Raw genomic sequence first — 7,749 nt, 5'->3', positions numbered from 1 at the left:
TTAGAGCCAGATATTTCTCATTACACCCTATATTCCCATTCACTCAGGAATATCCAAGCGCAGCTTTTAGAAGAAACGTGCGGCTAACTCGCTGAATGTAAACATAGATGCAACTTCCTTAGGTGAACGAACACACAGCAGAGCAGTTTGAAAGAGACGTTTCTCCTGTGGTTTAGACGTTATCTTACCGCTAATTCTTATGTGCTTGTATATGGCTGGAAATATCTCTTTCTAGATTCTCCAAAGAAAGGGTTTCTGAAATGGTCCTTTCATTCGTCTGTTTAACTCTGTGTGTTGAATATATACCTAGAGAATCATTCTTCTAGATAGCTCCGTTTTTGTTTTAGAGATAGATATTTCTCATTACACCCTATACTCCCATTCACTGAGGTATATCTAAACGCGGTTTTTAGAGGAAACCTGTTTCTAACTCGCTGAATCTAAACATAGATGCGAATTCCTAAGGTGAACGAACTCACAGCAGAGCAGTTTGAAAGAGACGTTTCTCCTGAGGCTTAGACGCTATCTTACCGCTAATTCTTACGTGTTTGTAAATGGCTGGAAATATCTCTTTCTAGATTCTCCAAAGAAAGGGTTTCTGAACTGCTACATTCACACATCTTTTTACATCTGTACGTTGAATATACTCCATGACAATCAATCTGCTAGATAGCTCCGTTTTTGTTTTAGAGCCAGATATTTCTCATTACACCCTATTCTCCCATTCACTCAGGAATATCCCAATACAGCTTTTAGAAGAAACATGTTTCTTACTCGCTGAATCTAAACATAGATGCAACTTCCTAAGGTTAATGAGCACACAGCAGAGCAGTTTGAAAGAGACGTGTCTCCTGTGGTTTAGAGGCGATCTTACCGCTAATTCTTATGTCCCTGTATATGGCTGGAATTATCTCCTTCTAGATTCTCCAAAGAAAGAGTTTCAGAAGTGCTACATTCACACATCTGTTGAACTCTGCATGTTGAACATACACTTTGACAATCATTGTGCTAGACAGCTCCTTTTTTCTTTTAGAGGCAGATATTTCTCATTACACCCTATGCTCCCATTCTCTCAGGAATATCCAAACGCAGCTTTTAGAAGAAACGTGTTTCTAACTCGCTGAATCTAAACATAGATGCAACTTCCTAAGGTGAACGAACACACAGCAGAAGAGTTTGAAGGAGACGCTTCTCCTGTGGTTTACACGCGATCTTACCGCTAGTTCTTATGTGCCTGTATGTGGCTGGAAATATCTCCTTTAGATTCTCCAAAGAAGGTGTTTCTGGTTTTTCACAACGGGTTTGCCGCCAGAACATATGTGTCGTGGAAACTACCCCTAAAAGGCAAAATGGGAAAGGAAAAGTCTCATATCAACGTTGTCGTCTTTGGGCATGTAGACTCGGGCAAGTCTAACACTACTGGCCATCTAATCTACAAATACGGTGGCATCGACAAAAGAACCATTGAAAAATTTGAAAAGGAGGCTGCTGAGTTGGAAAAGGGCTCCTTCAAGTTTGCCTGGATCCTCGATTAACTGAAAGTCCATCGTGAACGTGTGTCACGATTGATATCCCCTTGTGGAAATTTGATACCAGCAAGTACTACGTGACTATGATTTATGCCCAGGACACAAAGACTTCATCAAAAACATAATTTCAGGGACATCTCAGGCTGACTGTGCTGTCCTGATTGTCGCTGCTGGTGTTGGTGAATTTGAAGCTGATAGCTCCAAGAACGGGCAGACCCGAGAGCATGCCCTCCTGGCTTACACACTAGGTGTGAAACAACTAATTGTTGGTGTTAACAAAATGGATTTCACTGAGCCACCCTACAGCCAGAAGAGATATGAGGAAATCGTTAAGGAAGTCAGCACTTACATTAAGAAAATTGGCTACAACCCCGACACAGTAGCATTTGTGCCAATTTCTGGTTGGAATGGTGACAACATGCTGGAGCCAAGTGCTAACATGCCTTGGTTCAAGGGTTGGAAAGTCACCCATAAGGATGGCAAAGCCAGTGGAACCACGCTGCTTGAGGCTCTGGACTGCATCTTACCAACAACTCGTCCAACTGACAAGCCCTTGTGCCTGCCTCTCCAGGATGTCTATAAAATTGGTGGTATTGGTACTGTTCCTGTTGGCCAAGTGGAGACTGGTGTTCTCAAAGCTGGTATGGTGGTCACCTTTGCTCCAGTCAACGTTACAACTGAAGTGAAATCTGTTGAAATGCACCATGAAGCTTTGAGTGAAGCTCTTCCTGGGGACAATGTGGGCTTCAATGTCAAGAATGCGTCTGTCAAGTATGTTCGTTGTGGCAACGTTGCTGGTGACAGCAAGAACGACCCACCAATGGAAGCAGCTGGCTTCACTGCTCAGGTGATTATCCTGAACCATCCAGGCCAAATCAGTGCTGGCTATGCCCCTGAACTAGATTGCCACACGGCTCACATTGCCTGCAAGTTTGCTGAGCTGAAGGAAAAGATTGATCGCCGTTCTGGTAAAAAGCTGGAAGATGGCCCTAAATTCTTGAAGTCTGGTGATGCTGCCATTTTTTATATGGTTCCTGACAAGCCCATGTGTGTTGAGACCTTCTCAGACTATCCACCTCTAGGTCGCTTTGCTGTTCGTGATATGAGACAGACGGTTGCTGTGGGTGTCATCAGAGCAGTGGACAAGAAGGCTGCTGGAGCTGGCAAGGTCACTAAGTCAGCCCAAAAAGCTCAGAAGGCTAAATGAATATTGTCCCTAATACCTGCAACCTCAGTCTTAATCAGTGGTGGAGGAGGAACGGTCTCAGAACTGTTTGTTTCAATTGGCCATTTAAGTTTAGCAGTAAAAGACTGCTTAATGATAACAATGCATCATAAAACCTTCTGAAGGAAAGGAGAATGTTTTGCGGACCACTTTGGTTTTCTTTTTTGCTTGTGGCACTTTTAAGTTATTAGTATTTAAAATCAGTACTTTTTAATGGAAACGACCAAAAATTTGTGACAAAATTTTGAGAACAATTAAAAAAGTTCAATGAGAAAAAAAAGAAAAAGAAAGGGTTTCTGAACTGCTACATTCACAAATCTATTTAACTCTATAAGTTGAATATACACCTTGACAATCATTCTGCTAGATAGCTCCGTTTTTGTTTTAGAGCCTGATATGTCTCGTTACACCCAATACTCCCATTCACTCAGGATTATCCAAACGCAGCTTTTAGAAGAAACGTGTTTCTAACTCCCCGAATCTAAACACAGATGCAACTTCCTGAGGTGAACGAATACACAGCAGAGCAGTTTGAAAGAGACGTTACTCCTGTGGTTTAGACACGATCTTATCGCTAATTCTTATGTGCCTGTATATGGCTGGAAATATCTCATTCTACATTCTCCAAAGAAAGGGTTTCTGACCTGCTACATTCACACATCTGTTTAACTCCGGAAGTTGAATGTTCACCTTGAAAATCATTCTGCTAGATAGCTCCGTTTTGGTTTTAAAGCCAGATATTTCTCATTACACCGTAAACTCCCTTTCATTCAGGAGTATCCAAACGCAGCTTTTAGAAGAAACGTCTTTCTAACTCGCTGAATGTAAACATAGATACAACTTCCTAAGGTGAGAGAACGCACAGCAGAACAGTTTGAAAAAGGCATTTCTCCTGTGGTTTAGACGCGATTTTACTGCTAATTCTTGTGTCCCTGCATATGGCTGGAAATATCTCTTTCCAGATTCTCCAAAGAAAGGGTTTCTGACCTGCTACATTGACACATCTGTTTAATTCTGTAAGTTGAATATACACCTTGTCAATCACTCTGCTAAAAGCTCCGTTTTTGTTTTAGAGCCACATATTTCTCATTACAATGTATACTCCCATTCACTCAGGAATATACAAATGCAGCCTTTAGAAGAAACGTGTTTCTAACTCTTGAATCTAAACATAGATGCAAATTCCTAAGGTGAACGAACACACAGCAGAGCAGTTTGAAAGAGACGTTTCTCCTGTTGTTTAGACGCGATCTGACTGCTAATTCTTTTGTGCGTGTATATGCCTGGAAATATCTGTTTCTAGATTCTCCAAATAAGGGTTTCTGAACTATTCTGTTAGTTGAATATACACATTGACGATCATTCTGCTAGATAGCTCCGTTTCTGTTTTAGAGCCAGATATTTCTCATTACACACTATACTCCCATTTACTCAGGAATATCCAAACGAAGCTTTTAGAAGAAACGTGTCTCTAACTCGCTGAATCTAAACATACATGCAACTTTCTAAGGTTAACGAACACACAACAGAGCAGTTTGAAAGAGCCGTTTCTTCTGTGTTTTCGACGCGATCTTACCGTTAATACTTATGTGCGTGTATATGGTTGGAAATATCTGTTTCTAGATTCTCCAAAGAAAGTGTTTCTGAACTGCTACATTCACACATCTGTTTAACTCTGTACGTTGAATATACACCGTGACAATGATTCCGCTAGATAGCTCCTTTTTTGTTTTAGACCCAGATATTTCTCAGTACACCTTATACGCCCATTCACTCAGGAATATCCAAAGGCGGCTTTTAGAAGAAACGTGTTTCCAACTCGCTGAATCTAAATATAGATGCAACACCCTAAATTGAACGAACACACAGCAGAGGACTTTGAAAGAGACGTTCCTCCTGTGGTATAGACGCGATTTTTCTGCTAATTCTTATGAGCCTGTGTATCGCAAGAAATATCTGTTTCTACATTCTGCAAAGAAAGAGTTTTTTAACTCCTCTGTAAGTTGAATATACACCATGACAATCACTCTGCTAGATAGCTCTGTTTTTTTTTCAGAGCCAGATATTTCTCATGACGCCCTATACTCCCATTCACTCAGGAATATCCAAATGCAGCTTTTAGAAGAAACTTGTTTCTAACACGCTGAATCTAAACATACATGGAACTTTCTAAGGTGAACAAACACACAGGAGAGCAGTTTGAAAGATACTTTTCTCCTGTGGTTTAGACGGGATCTTACCGCTAATTCTTTTGTGCCTGCATATGGCTTTAAATATCTGTTTCGAGATTCTCCAAAGAGAGAGTTTCTGAACTGCTACATTCACACAACTGTTTAACTCTGTAAGTTGAATAAAAGCCTTGACAATCATTCTGCCAGATAGCTCCGTTTTTGTTTAAGAGCCGGATATTCCTCATTATAAGCTATACTCCCATTCACTCATTAATATCCAAACGCAGCTTATAGAACAAACGTGTTTCTAACTCGCTGAATCTAAACCAAGATGCAACTTCCTAAGGTGAATGAACACACAGCAGAGCAGTTTGGAGGAGACGTTTCTCCTGTGGTTTAGACACGAACTTACCGCTAATTCTTATGTGTCTGTATATGGCTGGAAATATCTCTTTCCAGATTCTCCAAAGAAAGGGATTCTGAACTGCTACAATCAAAGATCAGTTTACCTCTATAAGTTGAATATACACCTTGACAATCATTCTGCTGGATAGCTCCGTTTTTGTTTTAGAGCAGATATTTCAAATTACACACTATACTCCCATTCCCTCAGGAATATCCAAACGCAGCTCTTAGAAGAAACATGTTTCTAACTCGCTGAATCTAATCATAGATGCAACCTCCTAAGGTGAACGAACACACAGCAGAGAAGTTTGAAAGAGATGTTTCTCCTGTGGTTTAGAGGCAATCTTACAGGTAATTATTATGTGCCTGCATATGGCTGGAAATATCTCTTTCTACGATCTCCAAAGAAAGGGTTTCTGGACTGCTACATTCACACATCTCTTTAACTCTGTAAGTTGAATATACACCTTGACAAACATTCTGCTAGATAGCTCCGTTTTTGTTTTAGAGCCAGATATTTCTCATTAAACCCTATAATTCCATTCACTCAGGAATATCCAAAAGCAGCTTTTAGAAGAAACGTGTTTCTAACTTCCTGAATCTAAACATAGATGCAACTTCCAAAGGTGAACGAACACACAGCAGAGGAATTTGAAAGAGACGTTACTCCTGTTTTTAGACGCTATCTTATCGCTAATTCTTATGTGCCTGCATATGGCTGGAAGCTTCTCTTTCTACATTCTCCAAAGAAAGGGTTTCTGAACTGCTACATATACATTTCTGTTTACCTCTGTAAGTTAAATATAAACCTTGACAATCATTCTGCTAGATAGCTCCTTTTTTGATTTAGAGCCAGATATTTCTCATTATACCCTATAATTCCATTCACTCAGGAATATCCAAACGCAGCTTTTAGAAGAAACGTGTTTCTAACTTCCTGAATCTAAACATAGATGCAACTTCCTAAGGTGAAAGGACACAAAGCAGAGCACTTTGAAAGAGACGTTTTTCCTGTGGTTTAGTCGCGATCTTACTGCTAATTCTTACGTGCCAGTATGTGGCTGCAAATATCTATTTCTAGATTCCAAAGAAAGGGTTTCGGAGCTGCTACATTCACACATCTGTTTACCTCTGTTAGTTGAATATACACCTTGACAATCATTCTGCTTGATATGTCCCTTTTTGTTTTAGAGGCGGCTATTTCTCCTTACACCCTATACTCCCATTCACTCAGGAATATCCAAACGCAGGTTTTAGAAGAAAATTCTGTCTAACTCGCTGAATCTAAACATAGATGCAACTTCCTAAGGTGAACGAACACATAGCAGAGCAGTTTGAAAAAGACGTTTCTCCTCTGGTTTAGATGCGATCTTAACGCTAATTCTGATGTGCCTGTATATGCCTGTAAATATCTCTTTCCAGGTTCTCCATAGAAAGGTTTTCTGAACTGCTACATTCACACATCTATCTAACACTGTACGTTGAAGTTGCACATTGACATTCATTCTGACAGACAGCTCCGTTTTTGTTTTAGAGCCGTATATTTCTCATTACACCGTATAATCCTATTCACATATTTCCCCTTGCACACTATACTACCATTCAATCAGGAATATACAAACACAGCTTTTAGAAGAAACGTGCTTCTAACTCGCTGAATCTAAACATAGATGCAACTTCCTAAGGTGAATGAACACACAGCAGAGCAGTTTGAAAGAGACGTTTCTCCTGTGGTTTAGACGCGATCTTTCCGCTAATTCTTAAGTGCCTGTATATTGCTGAAAATATCAATTTCTAGATTCTCCAAAGAAAGTGTTTCTGAACTGCTACATTCAAACATCTGTTTAACTCTGTATGTTAAATATAATCCTTGATAATCATTCTGCTAGATAGCTCCATTTTTGTTTTAGGGCCAGATATTTCTCATTACACCCTATACTCCCATTCACTCTGGAAATCCAAACGTAGCTTTCAGAAGAAACATGTTACTAACTCGATGAATGTAAACATAGATGAAACTTCCTAAGGTGAACAAACACACAGTAGAGCAGTTTGAAAGAGACGTTTCTCCTGTTGTTTAGACGTGATCTTACCGCTAATTCTTATGTGCCTGTATATGGCTGGAAATAACTCTTTCTAGATTCTCCAAAGAAAGATTTTCAGAACTGCTACATTCAACACATCTGTTTAATTCTCTGAGTTGAATATACACTTTGACAATGATTTTGCTAGATAGCTCCGCTTTTTTTTTAGAGCCAGATATGTTCCATTACACCCTAAACTCACATTCACTCAGGAATATCCAAACGCAGCTTTTTGAAGAAACGTTTTTCTAACTCGCTGAATCAAAACATAGATGCAATTTCCTAAGGTGAATGAACACAAAGCAGAGCAGTTTGAAAGAGACGTTTCTCCTGTG

The 7,749-nt window shown here is 39.8% G+C and overlaps 1 pseudogene across 1 annotated transcript; it reads left to right on the top strand.

Annotated features, from left to right (window-relative positions):
- The first annotated feature begins 1,334 nt into the window (after positions 1-1,334).
- LOC108298598 lies at positions 1,335-2,996 on the top strand (annotated as a pseudogene). The gene has a single exon (XR_001822632.2). The product of XR_001822632.2 is annotated as an elongation factor 1-alpha 1-like (transcript).
- Positions 2,997-7,749: the final 4,753 nt, after the last annotated feature.

The sequence above is a fragment of the Cebus imitator genome, unplaced genomic scaffold (assembly GCF_001604975.1).
Source record: "Cebus imitator isolate Cc_AM_T3 unplaced genomic scaffold, Cebus_imitator-1.0 Scaffold1008, whole genome shotgun sequence".
NCBI classification, from domain to species: domain Eukaryota; kingdom Metazoa; phylum Chordata; class Mammalia; order Primates; family Cebidae; genus Cebus; species Cebus imitator.
Note: the sequence above shows the minus strand (reverse complement) of the source record. Positions and strands in the feature narration are given on the sequence as shown.